Source organism: Herpailurus yagouaroundi, unplaced genomic scaffold, assembly GCF_014898765.1.
Source record: "Herpailurus yagouaroundi ecotype Mexico unplaced genomic scaffold, PumYag 159, whole genome shotgun sequence".
Lineage (NCBI taxonomy): Eukaryota > Metazoa > Chordata > Mammalia > Carnivora > Felidae > Herpailurus > Herpailurus yagouaroundi.
Window position 1 is genome coordinate 24280375 of NW_024412400.1, and position 15150 is coordinate 24295524.

Here is a 15150-nt window from a genome sequence, read left to right on the forward strand (position 1 = left end):
GTCGATCCACTGCCTTTTCTATGTGTTTGCCTGTACCAGTGATATATTTTTCTTTCAGGTATTTTCTTATTTTTAGTTACGGCCTTTCCTTTTATGCCTAGCGAAGTCTTTTTAATATTTCTTATAAAGCCAATTTAGTAGTGATGAACTCTTTTAGCTTTTTCTTGTCTGGGAAACTCTTTATACCCCATTCACTTCTGAATGATAACCTTGCTGGGTAGATTATCTTTGACCCTTGGTTGGAAGTTTTTTCTTTTTTAGCACTTAAATATATCATGCTCCCTCTCTTCTGACCTGCAAAGTTTCTGCTGAAGAATCTGTGGATAGTCTTGTGGGGGTTCCATTATATGTAACTAATTGCCTTTTCCTACTGCTTTTAAGATTGTCTTTATCTTTAATTTTTGACATTTTAAGTATGAGGTGTCTTGGTATGGATATCTTTTCCATCTCTTCATTGAAGTTCTTACTGTCTTCATCTGTTCATCTCATGAGTTTGGTAAATATCGTTATGACCATTAGTTTGAATTCTTTATTGAGTCGGTTACCTATATCCATTTTGTTTATTTCTTTTTTTGAGGTTTTATCTTGTTCCCTTGACTGGAACATATTCTTCTGTCTCTTTATTTTGCCCAGTCTGTGTTTGTTTTTGTGTTTAGGTTGTTCAGCCATCTCTTGGTCTTGAAGGAACAGCCTTATGTAGGAGTTGTCCTGTGGGGCCCAGAAATGCAATCTGCCCCGGTGCTCCAGAGGTATTCCCTGTGTGGGCCGCATGTGCCCCCCTGTTGTGACAGGGCCGCAGTTGCTACAGGCATACTGTTAGGCAGAGTTATCATCCTGTCAGCTGCAGGGTCTGGATGAGCTGCTGGGTTGTATGGGCTTCTTAGTGGGGCACCATCCTCTGGCATCAGCAGTCTTGAGGGAGGCTTCCAAAATGGCACTCTCCAGTGCTGGAGATAAGGCTGAATAAACTAGCAAAAATGGCTACTGCTAGTGTCTCAGTCCCTCCTGCCTCTCTGGTGCTTGCTCTGAGATTGGTAAAGTAGATCTCTTTTTCCTATGTTTTGTGCACTGTTTTTATTTGTTTGTTTTTTGTTTTGTTTTTAAAATCTGGTGTTTTTGCATTGGTTTCTGGATTGAGTGAGTCTGTGTGTGTGAGCCCTTTAAGAGTCGGTTTCCCTTTCCCTATAGTTCTGTAGTTTTTCTGGATATACTCCCTGCTGGTTTTCAAAGCCAGGCATTTTGAGGTCTTATCTCTCCTGTGTAGGATATAAAGGTTGGGGTGCACAATGTGGAGCTTGAATCTTTTACACCTCAGGGAAAAGTTCCATACCTTTGAGGTTCCTCCTGTCCATGGAGCACCACACCTGGGGTGTGGTTTATTACTTAGCAATATTTTATCTCTACCCCTTCTACCCATCTTGGTGCTTTCCCTTATTGTGGAGGATCTTTTCATCCAGTATGTATGTCCTGTTTATAGGGAATTATTTCAAACGTGATTCTAAATTGTTGTGTCCATGAAAGGAAGTGAGTTCAGGATCTTACTACCTACCATCTTGAACTGTGACCTTCCTATTATTAATTGTATGAAGCTGGGAAGGCCAGTCCATTAGGAAATGCAGCTCCATTGCTTTGTGAAGAGTTTTTGCTCTGATGAGAGCTTTTTGGTTAAGAAGAAATATTAGTCTGGAAGAGAACTGCACCAATCTAAAGGTGGATGTTTTGTGTATGTGGAAATCTGAGACTAAATTGAACTGAAAATATGTCTCTTAGGAAATTAATAAACTTATGTTAAGTGGTTTCTAGGCACCAAATCTTGGTTAAATACAGCTCAAAATAGTCTAAGCTACTGAGGGTAAAATTAGAATATTAATAATCAAAAGAAAATAAACTACAGAATTTTTTGAACTTAGTGTGTTTTTAAGTTTATTTTTATTTATTTTGAGAGAGAGAGAGAGAGCAAGCAGGGAGGAACAGAGAGTGAGACAGAATCCCCAGCACTGTCAGTACAGAGCCCAGTGTGGGACTCGAACTCATGAACCATGAGATCATGACCTGAGCCGAAGTCAAGAGTCAGACACTCAATGGACTGAGCCGCCTCAGAACTTAGTTTTTTAAAATTCTTATACTTGAGAAAATGATTTACCAATCTATTTCCTAAAAGTAACTTATACGTAACATAACACATACATGATCGAATCTTATTGCCATGTAGAGCTCTGTTTTCTGGTCAACGTTATTCCTTTGCTGCAAGAGCCAGAAGTGGCTTATTCTGAAACTTCCTGTCTTGTTTTAAATGTGTTCTGACTGAGAAACTCTGCTAAGTGTCAAAAGAAGTCTGGCCCTCTGTCAAGAGTGATGAGTTCTTCATAAGGAAATTCTGGAATTGCCTCTAGGCAGTATTTTAATAATTTCTTTGGAACCCTTTTTAATTGGTTATGTCAACTCTGGATCTGAATTTTCTAGTTTTATTATTATTTATTCTGAGTATGATAATTTGTATTTGAAGACTTACTCTGGGATTTATCTATATTCATTGCACATTTATACTAATGAGGCTCAGGATGTATTTTGTCTTTGGCCAACTTGCACACTACTTCCGGGACATTTGAGAAGGGATGCCTTTTAAAAAGTCTGATTTGCAACTATGTATGTATGTATGGTCTATCAAGGTTACATAAAGAAAACTAAGAATTTGTTGTTTAGAGAGTTTAATCCTAAATCGGTGTGTACCACTGAAGCACAGAATTTGAGAGATGTTTCTTTTCTGTAGTATTGAATACAAGAGATAATATACTTCAGAGTGAAAATAAAGTGAGAGAAACTGATGTTTGAGCTTCCTGAATCACAGATTTCAGTGGTCCATGGTCCACAGTCATAGGTGATACACACTTAATCACTTTTGATGGTAGGTTTCCAAGGTACTTTGGTGAGGTAGAGATAAAGGAATCACCTTAATTCACCACATGATTTTGACTTACATTACTTACTCATAGGTATACTTGAAAGCATTGTGATGTTGTGGAAAGGACATGGCTTGTGGAGCGTTACAGACCTGAGTTTAAATACTAATTATTAACAGCGTGATATTAAATAAATCTAGTTAACCATGCCTACATTTCTTCATCTGCAGAGCAAGTAGGAGTAATGATAATATTAGGACTTTTCATATAGCTATTGTGAGAATTAAACAAAATGACGTTTTTACAACACAAAGAAGAGTCTTTCTTTTAGGACATCCTCCTCCCACCCTCACTCCCACCCCAAGTATCATGGACTGAGAAATTAACATCATGAGGCGTTGCTCAGAAAGGCAGTTAAAAGTTTAAATGTAAGTTTTACATATTGATAGTCTTTAGATAAGGTCATTTTGAGTATTTTCAATGAAAGATATTATTTCAGTGAATTTGTAGGCCATCATATTTTAAAAGCAGAAACAATTTTAGGTTAGGTAACCTAGTCTTTAGGGCTTTTTTTTCTTCCACAAATACTGTTCTGAAAGGTGGTCTGGTGTTCAGTCACTTAGGCAAGGAGAGGACCAGTATAGAGGGCTGGGGAGTGTGTCCTTTTTAATAGGGTTACTAGCTTTTTTGAAGGTTTCAACAAGCCTGTTTATTTTTTTTTAAGTTTATTTATTTATTTTGACACACAAAGCATGGTGCACACATGGGCAGGGTAGGGACGGAGAGAGAAGGAGAGAGAGAATTCCAAGCAGGCTTTGTGTTGTCAGTACAGAGCCCCACACGGGGCTCCATCTCATGAGCCACGAGATCATGACCTGAGCTGAGATCAAGAGCCAGATGCTTAACTGACTGAGCCACCCAGGTGCCCCCAACAAGCCTTTTTAAAATTTGTGCTTGTAAGGAGTGTGGTAGTTAATCATACATTTACTGTCACATCTCCTATCTGTTAGCTTGGATGAGATAAAATACTATAAAGATAAACACAAAAGACTTCGAGCATCATTTCTTATAAGATTGTCTTTGGGCAATTTTTTTTTTTTTAATGTCCTATAAGATTTGGGTGCCTTATTTGGGTTTCTGTCCTTGGAGAGTAATAGCCAGTTGCTTGCTGAATTTCCAGCAGTCAAAATAGAAAACAGTAGTTTTTTGAAATAACTTTGTAATCCTTCTCGTTATAAAACCAAAAGGTTTGGTATACTGCATTTATTATATTTATGATTTTCCTCTTTTCATTTTCCCAACTTATAATCTTTTAACCTCAGCAGTTTTCTTATGGGATTTTGAATAGTTTTAGTTTTATACATCATATTGCAATATTAGACCATAGTAATCATTTTGCCTGGAATCTTTAAATATTTTTAAAGTGGTTTGAAGAATACATTTAAAAAGCTATCCTTCTGAGGAGCAAAAGTAAATTAATTTACTGCTGTTTTATTGAGTTAGGATACTGAAAGCACTAATACAGGTGTGATCTTTTGGTACTTATATTGTTGGAATGTTACTACTGAGCGAGTAACCTTATGCAAACTTTAAAATTCAGCTGGATTATTTATACCTGTTAGTTGCTCGAAGTGAGATATTAGGTGAATCATAGAGACCACAATTTGGCAACTTTTAAAAGAGAGTTACAATTGGAGACACTTCTAGGCTTCCAGCAGTGTTGTTTAGAATCTAGGAAATTAAAAAAAAAAGTCTCAAGTAGTTATGGAATTAGTTGTGACTTTAGAAACTTCATGTTAACTCTTAAAAACTGAGAACTGAGGGTTGATGGGGGGTGGGAGGGAGGGGAGGGTGGGTGATGGGTATTGAAGAGGGCATTTTTTGGGAGGAGCACTGGGTGTTGTATGGAAACCAATTTGACAATAAATTTTCATATATTAAAAAAATAAAAAAAAGAAGAAAGAAATAAGAAACTTCATGTTGGTAAGCAAATTCAAATTACTTAATGTTATAAAAGTTAACAAAAATAAAATTGAGATATTTCATTCATTTTTTTATTCACAGAGAAACATACATTTTTAGGGGTACGAGGTACTGAGATAGCTATAGATATGAAGTGATATAGTATGTGCTTTTTCTCTTAACTTTTTTCTTACTCCTTCCCCTCCTACTTTTTTTTAGTCCTTTCATAGTATAAACATTTTGCCTAACTCCTAAATTAGAAACCTTGGAAATTTACTAAGTTTATTTCTCTTCTTCCATTTTTATGTCTAGGTGCCACCATTTTTTTCTCATATTCTTTGTCAGTCCTCCCATTTCTGAAGCTACTATGCCAGTTTCATTGCTAGTACTCTACACCACCACTGGAATTATCTTTCAAAAATACCAAGTGCCTGATAATTGATTCAGCCATTTTTCTATGCTGCTAATGATCACCAACAGTATCCAGTTTAGATTTCCTTTATTTCTTTTTGAGAAGAAGCTAATAGGTAGTGAGATCAATAAAGGAACAGTGGTTTGGTAGTGAAGTAAGTGATGGGAAAGTCATGAGCCACGCAGCAGAAAAAATAAATCTTAAATAATTGAGTCCTTTGTAGAGCTAACTTATTATCTGTTCTCTTTCTTATTATAATTAGTTTCGTCCACTTCTGTTTTCTGAGAATTAAAGCTTCCCCAGAATTTTAGAATATTTTCACAGACTTTCCTCCAGCATAATCAAGTATGGTTTGAGTTTTTCTTTTTGCATAGTTTGAACAGGATAAATTACAGTGTTCATGGATAAAAGGTGACAGGTAATGTTATAAAAAGGCAACAGATTAAAAAAAGGAACTCTGAAACAAATGGAATAACATAAGGAGGAGTAGTTAATGAGATGTGGAATAATTTAATTAGTCTGGAAGTGAGAATTTAGAATACAAAATAAAATTATGGACAATGCTTAAACTTCCAGCTTATTTAATCTAAAATAATTTCTTCAAAAATTTTATTTTCATGTTAGTTACAGGAACACACTTAAAAGAAGGGAGTACTTTAATTACAAATATGTTTACTTCCTTATTGTACTGTGGAAGATGTGTACTTTGAAAAGTCCCATGCCTTATGTCTGCCGGAGGAAATGGATGAAGACTAAAGCTTAATGGAATTTTTCATCTCATGGAGTCAGGTTGCATCTGCAGCTCTCTTAGGGAAACCACAGTTCCTGGAATTTTCTAACTTTTCTCAGGGCATTTAGACTGATCTTCAGGATTGGAATGAACCCCAAGTTCCCAAAGCAACTCTCAGAATTGACTGGCTTCTTTTGATTTATTTATATATACAGAGTGATTGAGACTGATCTGTTTCTTATTCTAAAGCTAATTCAAACTTGGTACTTAGAGCTTGGTTCTAAATGAATCCTAAATGTAACCAAGATTTGGGAAGAAAAGTTATCTTTTTTTTTTTTTTTAATTTTTTTTTTAACGTTTATTTATTTTTTTGGGACAGAGAGAGACAGAGCATGAACGGGGGAGGGGCAGAGAGAGAGGGAGACACAGAATCGGAAACAGGCTCCAGGCTCTGAGCCATCAGCCCAGAGCCCGACGCGGGGCTCGAACTCACGGACCGCGAGATCGTGACCTGGCTGAAGTCGGACGCTTAACCGACTGCGCCACCCAGGCGCCCCAGGAAAGAAAGTTATCTTGTTGGCACCAAGAGAAATAGTAGAAGATATAATCTTTAAATCACAAAAAGTTATTTTCTTGCACTGTATATACATTGGTTTCTGTCGTGCCTGGAGCTTCTGGTAGTGTGGGATCTAACTTGGTACTGACTGTGGTTAGTAAAAATGAGCATGACTGTGAGAAAATAATGTTATATGCTGTTTCAAGATGACGAGTCATTTAGGAAGCAAAGATATGCTTTGTTATTAGAACAGTGTGGAAGCACTTCATTTACCATAAAAGACAGAAAGAAAGTTTTATATTGTGTCAGTACTTTCGGGATATTTGGCTGTGTAAAGGTTTATAGAGTTAAGGGATTTCATGAACAGAGTGAGTAATGGTCAGGTAAATCACACTTAATATAGCCTTTAAATTAATATAGCATGTTATAATGGTTAAGACCATGTGGCCTCTGGGTTCCAATCACATGGATTCAAATCCCAGCTTTACCAGTTGTTAATGATAAGATCTTGGGCAAGTTAGTGTGCTCAAGCTCCTCTTAGCTTTTTTAAATTTTTAAATTTTTGTTATTTTGAGAGAGAGAGAGAGAGACACCGCATGTGCTGAAGAGCACAAGTCAGGGAGGGGTAGAGAGAGGGGGAGAGAGAATCCCAAGCAGGCTCAGCACTGTCATTGCAGAACCTGAGGACGAGCTTGATCCCATGACTGTGAAATCATGAGCTGAGCTGAAATCAAGAGTCAGATACTTAACTGACTGAGCCACCCAGGTGCCCCTGTTTTTTTTTTGTTGTTGTTTGTTTGTTTGTTTGTTTTAAGTGGGAGTGGTTAGGGTGGAGGTGAGGAGACATTAAATGAGATATACCATGTAAATATCAGCAGCACAGTATAGTAGTAATGTTATTGTTACTGAAGTTCTTTTTCAAGCAACTTTTATTATCTTTAGTTTTCTATTCCCTATCATGGTCCTGATGTAAATCACGGGATCAAAAACAGAAACCTGAATGGGTATTTTCTTTGAGACAAGGAGATATTATGTCATAAACTTAAAATTTTAACTGCCCATATTTAGCTTCACAGATAATATGTCTTAACATCCATCTTGAAATTTCAAAATAAAAAAAATTAAATTCAGTTAGCCTTGGATGAAAGTTTGGAGTTTTGGAATTTGTTATTTGAGAGAGAGAGAGAGAGAGAATGTGCACACAAGTTGGGGAGAGGGGCAGAGGGAGGGGAGGGAGGGAGGGAGAGAGAGAGAGAGAGAGAGAGAGAGAGAGAGAGAGAGAGAACACGAGAACACATCTCAAGCAGGCTCTATGCTAAGCATGGAGCCTGATGTGGGACTTGATTCCATGACTCTGAGATCATGACTTGAACCAAAATCAAGAATTGGATGCTCCACTGACTGAGCCACACATGTGCCCCATGGAATTTGTTAGAACCTTTAGGTCACTAGAATGTTGTTAAGGCAGCCCTGACTCAGGGCACCAGTAGATCAAGTTGATGGGAGCCGCTGGGACAATGATTGGAATATATGCTTCCACAGTGACAGCTGCGGTTCATGTAGAAGGAAAGATAGACATACTTTCATTTTTAAGTGATCTGAAGTGTCTGGAAATAGAGTAGACATTTTCTTTTTTGAATGCTGCTTTGGTACCAGTATGTATTAGTTTTCATTGGTGTCACTTGACAGGGTTACATGGAATCTCGTTATCCATTTTTTGAATAACTATTACTGTATTAGACCCTCTTACATAAGTACAGGATTCTTTAATCAAATATATATCTATATATATTTTCACCAAAGGTTAACTTTTGTGACAAAATGTTCTTTATGAACCATTCATCTCCTTTAAACATTCCTATGTCTTTTGACATATATATCCCTAGATGACTTAGTTTTAATCATAAGACTAAAATCTATATTAAGGAAAATAAGTTTTGATGGAGGCATTTTATGTATCGTTAAAACTACTTTTGTTTTATTGTCCCTCTTTCCATTGGGAAGGAACCTTGACAGTAGTTGTTAAGAAAAATATCTGAAATGTTTATATTAAGTTGGGTGCAATTTAATTGGACTAAAAAAATATATATGTTTAACAAATAATTTAAAAAACACATGCTAAAGAATGGAAAGTGGTTGCTGTAGGTAGATATCTTTTAGAAAGCTTGAAGGGGCATCTTTTCCATTTCTGTGTCAGAATCCTTGAGAAGATCTGCTTGGCAGTCTCCATTTTTAAGAAGCTTCTCGGGGGTGCCTAGATGGCTTGGTTGGTTAAGCGTCTGACTCTTGACTTCAGGTCAAGTCATGATCTCACTGGTTCATGAGATAGAGCCTCAAGGCGGGCTCTGTGCTGATAGCACGGAGCCTGCTTGGGGTTCTCTCTCTCTCCCTTCCTCTCTTTGCCCCTCTCTCATGCATGCACACACACTCTCTCTCAAAATAAATAAACTTAAAAAAAACCTCTCAGGTGATTTTTATGCATTGTAATGTTTTAGAAACATTGCTGAACTCTCCACCTACAGCTTTTATCATATTAGCATCTGCTCTTTTGATGGAAACTACTCTTCCTCCATGAGGGGAAGAACAAGGATGAGCCGAGGTACTGTACCTGATGACCTGCCCTGACCTATGCTGTGAAATTTCCCAAACTTTCAGTGTCAGCCTTAGTTTCTGCTCTAAGCCCTCTCTCAACTGTGGCTCCTGTGGTGACGGATCATGTGAATGGTGATACACACTTTATATGTTCCCTGAAGTGTCAGTATTTCCTAGCAAGGTAGGAATTGCAGATGAGGATATTTAAGAGAGCTTAAGTGGTCTTCTGGGGCCAGGTTTGAAACTGAGGTAAATTTATTTTAAAGATCGATACCTGCTACCCTCCTTTTTAGTGGAAAGAAAAGGGGCTGTGGATTCAGATATGCTTGGGTTGGAAGTGTGCCTCTCTCATTTATTGGCTTTACTAGCAACTCTTAACACTTCCCTAACTTTGGTGTCTGCATCTAAAAAGTAGGCTCAATAATTGTTCAATTCTAAGGTTATTGTGAGGATTAATGACCTGATGCATATTTTTAGAATGCTTCAGCATATTTTTAATAGTTTTTAACCCAAGTAGGCATTTCAGTAAATGATGACTATTATTTAGTAACTTAAGATAAGGCATATATGCCTTATGAAGTTAACCATTTACAAGCTATATGATTTTGTCACATTATGAAGTATATATTTTTTTCTGTTCCAATGTGGTATGATAGCTAGAAACAAGGAAGATACAACATGTGCGTAGGGAATTTTTCAGGGGGGAAAAGCAATGTAGGTGCCTTTTTTGTTGTTGTTGCTACCCATATCCTAGTAAGTTCTAAATTTGATTCTAGCCCAGACCTTTCTTAAATCTCCAGACTATTATAGCTCTGATGTTTACATTGAAACCCCTGCAAGACATCTCCAACAGGTAATCCTTTAATATGCCCTAGTGTAATTTGGTCTCTTTCTTCCAACAGCAGATCTTCTTCCAGGTTTCCTTATATCACTGAATGGAATTGTTATCCAGCTTCATTCTCCACAAAATTGAATCTTTCACCAAATTCTTCTGTTAGCCCATAAATCTTCCTGCCTTCTCTCCGCATCTTTACCACTACCACTTTAGTCTAATCTGTCACCTCACACCTAACTCCTCCCCTTTACCTTTCTTGCTCATCTCTGTAACTCAGCCAAATTTGGTAATTTTTCAATGTGTAATTGATTGATACTATATTTAAAACCCTGTGGTAATTTTGCCTTATTGACTTCTTCTGCCCCATTTTGTCTCAGATATGTTCCCTCTCTAGCTGTGACTGGCCCTTCTGCTTCTCTTTCTTGACTCAGAATGTGCTTTTCTCATAATGCTTTGAGACCTTAGTATTTGCTGTTCCTAGACTGCCCCATACTTTTCAGATCTCATCTTAAGTAGTCTTTAGGTCTTTGCTGACCTCTGGGCTAAATCAACTCTCCTGTTATTAAATCTCATGGCTTACCCCTTCCCCTGTTTTTAATAGCATTGATCTCTGTTTACAGATACGTATTTGCATCGTTATTGGATACTGTCTGATATCCCAAGTAAAATGTAAGTTCTATGAGGGTTGAGAATTTCCGTGTTTACAAAGGCCTAGAACAGCCCTGACAACAGATGAGAAGTAATAAATGACTGCCTGAAATACATAGCTAGGCAATTAAAATACAAAGTGTTTAATTCTAAAGTGAGGTAAGTACAGATGGAGTCACAGTGTTGGCATATTAAACATTGTTATTTGGGAATACTTTAGTTATTGTAGCATTTGTTTGATCAGCCTCTAATTTTACTTTTTCTGTTAAAAATAAAGATAAGTAGTATTTTGAATTTAAAATTTCCCAGTACAGATTAAGATCTTTCATAAGTTGATTGTACTTGAATGTAGCTTCAGAGTCAAAACTTCCCCCTTTCCTCACATCTGCACAGGATTCAGAAGCTTACAATTCAAAAACATATAGCTGGTTACATACTTCTTGATGCTTACCATATGGAACGTGTTCATGTATGTTTGTTGCCTATGGCATAACAATTTTAAAATGCTACCAGAATTTTCAAAGTCAAATAATCATAGATTTTATAGTAGGTTTCTCAGCTTTTATAAAAATTAAAAAGGAATCAAGAAGATTAATATGATATTGGAATTAAGCTTCTGTGTTGCTCGTTGGTATTTGGACCTCAAGTTAAGTGCATGACTATTGTTGGCAGCTTGAACTTTTATTCTGAAAACTCTTAAGACTTTAGTATTTTCTTGGAAGTTGATTTAGTACTGTTGTTTACATTTTAAAATTAGTGCTTTGAATAAGATTTTGGTTTCCATCTCTCCTGAATTCTCCCTAGGAGTGCACAACTTCAAAAATAAAGAGGCACAGTCAGCAGAAAAACGAGGTGGTCTGAGCATTTATGCGTTAAATATGCATGTTAATTAGGAAAAAAATTAGAAAAATATGAAAACAGATGTTACATAAATTATTGCAGTCCCAGGGCAGCAGTAACTTATACACTGACAATAATTTTTATATGTGCATGTGTATGTCTATTTCTAGATTTTCTCAATATTTATGCAATTCCATAGAGGATAACTAGAAAAAGAACTGGTATATCCTTTCAGTGAGACTAATGGTAAACATTTTCTCTGCATATAGATGGCTGAGGAAGTCTAGTTTCATACAGTATTACTGTAGAGATAAAGCCTCTGTTAGCTAACTCTGCCTTGTAGGTCTTTTTCTCCTTTTTGGTTTCTCTGATGGTATGCCAATAAAATATTTCATTGGATATATCCTGTCAGAGCAAGAAAGTAAATTACTTTCGGAGCAATGTATGACATGTAGAATTGACCTGAGTGTAAAGTATGTATTTAGAAATAAAACAAATTATAACTACTCAGGATACTGATTATATTAGCAGTTTTTCTTTGGTTGTGAATAGCCATTATGAAGTAATAGCCATCATTCTCTGAATAGTATTGACACAGTAGTGTGACAATATAGATTAACTATTATATAAACACACATTTGTGAAATACACATATATTGGAATAGTTGAAAGATATTTGAATGTCCTTCACTCTAAAGAGCCACCCATAGAATAAAAATGGTCTGTATTTTTACAAAGGAAAGATAAGAAATGGAGACATGTAGCAATTTTTAGCTCAACCATACAGAAAAAGCATGTGACTATATTACTGTCCAAGGAGGTGTAGACTATATTTAGGTATCTTTCACACATATATTGTATAATTTAGAAATGAATTATTGGTAATTTTTCAGATAAGATTGAAAGTTAAAATAAGGAAATGCTACATCAGAACATAATAAATCATTCTCTTTATCAAACAAACAGAACATGGATTGTATTCAATACAAGAGCATAAAAGTTTCTGGACATCTGTTTAGAGGTCAATGCCACGTTCATCTGTTCTTTACAAATCATACCTCGTTACTTGGTTTTAATAGCATATGATGCTAAAATGTGTTTTAAATAATTTCTTTTGAATCTCAGTAGGTTTCAGTTATATCTATTGTCATAATGCTTTTCAGTTCTGTGGTATTGATTTATGTTTCACATTATAGTACCTAATTACTTTTGTCCTTTTGTACATATGTTGAGCTACTAATAAGTTCTAACAGGTTATAGGGAGTAAACTATATAGAATGAAATCTAGAGGAAAGTGATAGTAATGTTTAGTAATTTGATATTATTATTAAGAGGTTCTTTACTTACGTTAGATAGCTATTTAAGAAAGTCAGTTGTCATTCTTGCAGATTTCATGTAGGTTGTATCTGTGTCATATGACTTACGGAAGAATATTAATTACAGGTGATAAGACATTTTTCTTTTTCTCTATGCAAAAAGCTAGGGAAATTAGTTTTTACATCACAAATAATATTTACTTGTTGCACTGATACATCAGTATTTGAATTTGACATTTTATTAATGTTTGGAATCCTTTACAATGGAATTTTTCCCCATGTTTGTTTTCAAATGGCAGTTTTCCATTTTTTTATTCTTTGTAATTTTAGTACTTGATATTATTTTACTATATATTAGAATAGTGTGTTTATTATTTGAACACTTTCATGTCAATGAAATGAAGTTGTAACGTGATTTGTTTCATATGGAGGTGTTTTAGATTTCAAGTTTTTGTAGTACCATTTATTTTAAGTAAAATAAAATGGCTTCCTTTCTTCCAGAAGTTAAAATAGATGATAGAAAGAGTGATTAGTGAGTAGGCTAACACTTGTCATCCAAAAGCTTAAAATAGTATGACCTAAATTTTTTCAGCTTGCCTTTTTATTGTTTGCTTTGGTTCAGGGTTCCTTTTGGGATAGGAATGTGTGAGGCTATTTTATTTATTTATTTTTCTAGGTATTTGCTTCTTTGTCAGAAGCTTGGTTGAGGGAATACTCAAGTGATCTCTATTTCTTCATTCTTCTTTGCTTCCTGTTTGCCAACCAAGACTTGTATTTGGAGAACTCTGTTGTACTGAATCTGAAGTCATCTTCAGATTAGAGCATGCATTTTCAGGTGTCAGTTAGATTTCTGGATCAATAAAGGTCTCCTGAAAGGTAAGCATATATTTATTCAAAATGTACCTTTAAAAATTGAATGCTCTCAGTATCTGTCTTAGTCTCTGGGCTGCTGTAACAAAAATTCCATAGACTTGGTGACCTACAAACAGCAGAAATTTATTTGTAACAATTCTCACAGTCTTCACAGAGACTGAGAAGTCCAAGATAAAGGTGCCAGCAGATGCAGTGCTTGATTCACAGACCACCATCTTCTTTGTGTGTCCGCACATGGTGGAAGGAGTGAGAAACCTCTCTAAGGTCTCTTCTTATAAGGACACTAATCCCATTCATGAGGGTTCCACCTGTCATAGACTCTGGGTCTGGAGTCCTCTCTTGTCCAGCAAGAAAGTGGGATGCAGGACTAAAAATGCGAGAGAGGCTAATGTCCTGGGAGGAGACAAAAGTCCCCAGTAAGAGTCCTTGCTCTGTTTTTATGAGGATCAGAAGGCTTACAAGTGTGATGGATATGCACAAAGAGACAAGGAAACCATGAACATGAACTCATGGGTGGGGGGAGGGGAAGAAGGTTTTGGAGATACGTGGTGTTAGAGGTTTGGGTAAATACAAAACAAAATCTGGGTGGAAGGTTGTTTACAGCAGAAGAGAGGCCCCACCTCTGTTTACCTAAACTGGCCCAGGGGACAAGAAAGCCTGAGCTTGCTACCTCACTGTCAGCAAGGCATCTTTCTTTTGCTAATTAGCTCTGCTCTGGGCAACTTTGCCCCACTGTGGTCTGTAGCCCTATTTACCTGTTTACCTAATTTGATCCTTCCTTCCTGTGAAAGCAGCTTTCTGCTATACTAAGTTAGGGGGCCTTTCTGCCCTGAATACCTAATCTTGTTTACCTCATCTTGGATGTTTTTTCCTGAGATTCCCTGTTCCTATACCTTTGTCCTATACTGGGGGCCTTTGCCCCATTTACCTAAGGTTATTTACCTGAGCTTGTTTACCCAAACTTGGGTGTATATATCCTATGACTTTCTATTTCTTTATGCCTTGTTAACTCATCCCTGCAAGCTCAGGGAATTCCTAAGCTTATTCCACATCTCCACCCTTATAATCTATATTCCCATTTCATCGTGTATTTCCATTACATTGGGAATTAAGATTTCAACATGTAAGTTTTGGGGGGACATAAACACTTATCAATAAAATATCCTTATTATAGTAATATGTTCTGTAGATTCATTTGTGTGTGTGTGTGTGTGTGTGTGTGTGTGTGTGTGTGTGTGCGCGCTTACACAATCTGCCAGATTTAGATCGTAGGCTTTTTCAGGGAATGATGTTGTTCTCTAACAGTTACTCAGAGTTCCCTGATTACTTTCTTTCCACTTCTTACATCTATCTAGTCATCAGTTTCCAATCTTTTCCTTACCCTTTCCCTTATTGTTTTCCTTCTCCTTTAACTGAGCCTTCATAGGGGGCCTTAAAAAATGTTTTCCTGCCAGCGTACTTTTAGCACATTCCATATAGAAGGCTT

At 36.4% G+C, this 15150-nt stretch overlaps 1 protein-coding gene across 9 annotated transcripts in view; it reads left to right on the forward strand.

The window, feature by feature from the left end:
* TBC1D5 (TBC1 domain family member 5) overlaps positions 1 to 15150 on the forward strand; it is a 544621-nt gene that overhangs the window by 127850 nt on the left and 401621 nt on the right. For 3 of the 9 annotated variants that reach the window (XM_040480107.1, XM_040480109.1, XM_040480110.1), the window contains one exon: positions 13468 to 13667. The exons of the other annotated variants lie outside the window; for them this stretch is intronic. The gene's annotated coding sequence lies outside the window, so the exon portion shown is untranslated. The remainder of the gene's footprint in view (positions 1 to 13467; positions 13668 to 15150) is intronic. 9 annotated transcript variants of the gene reach the window in all.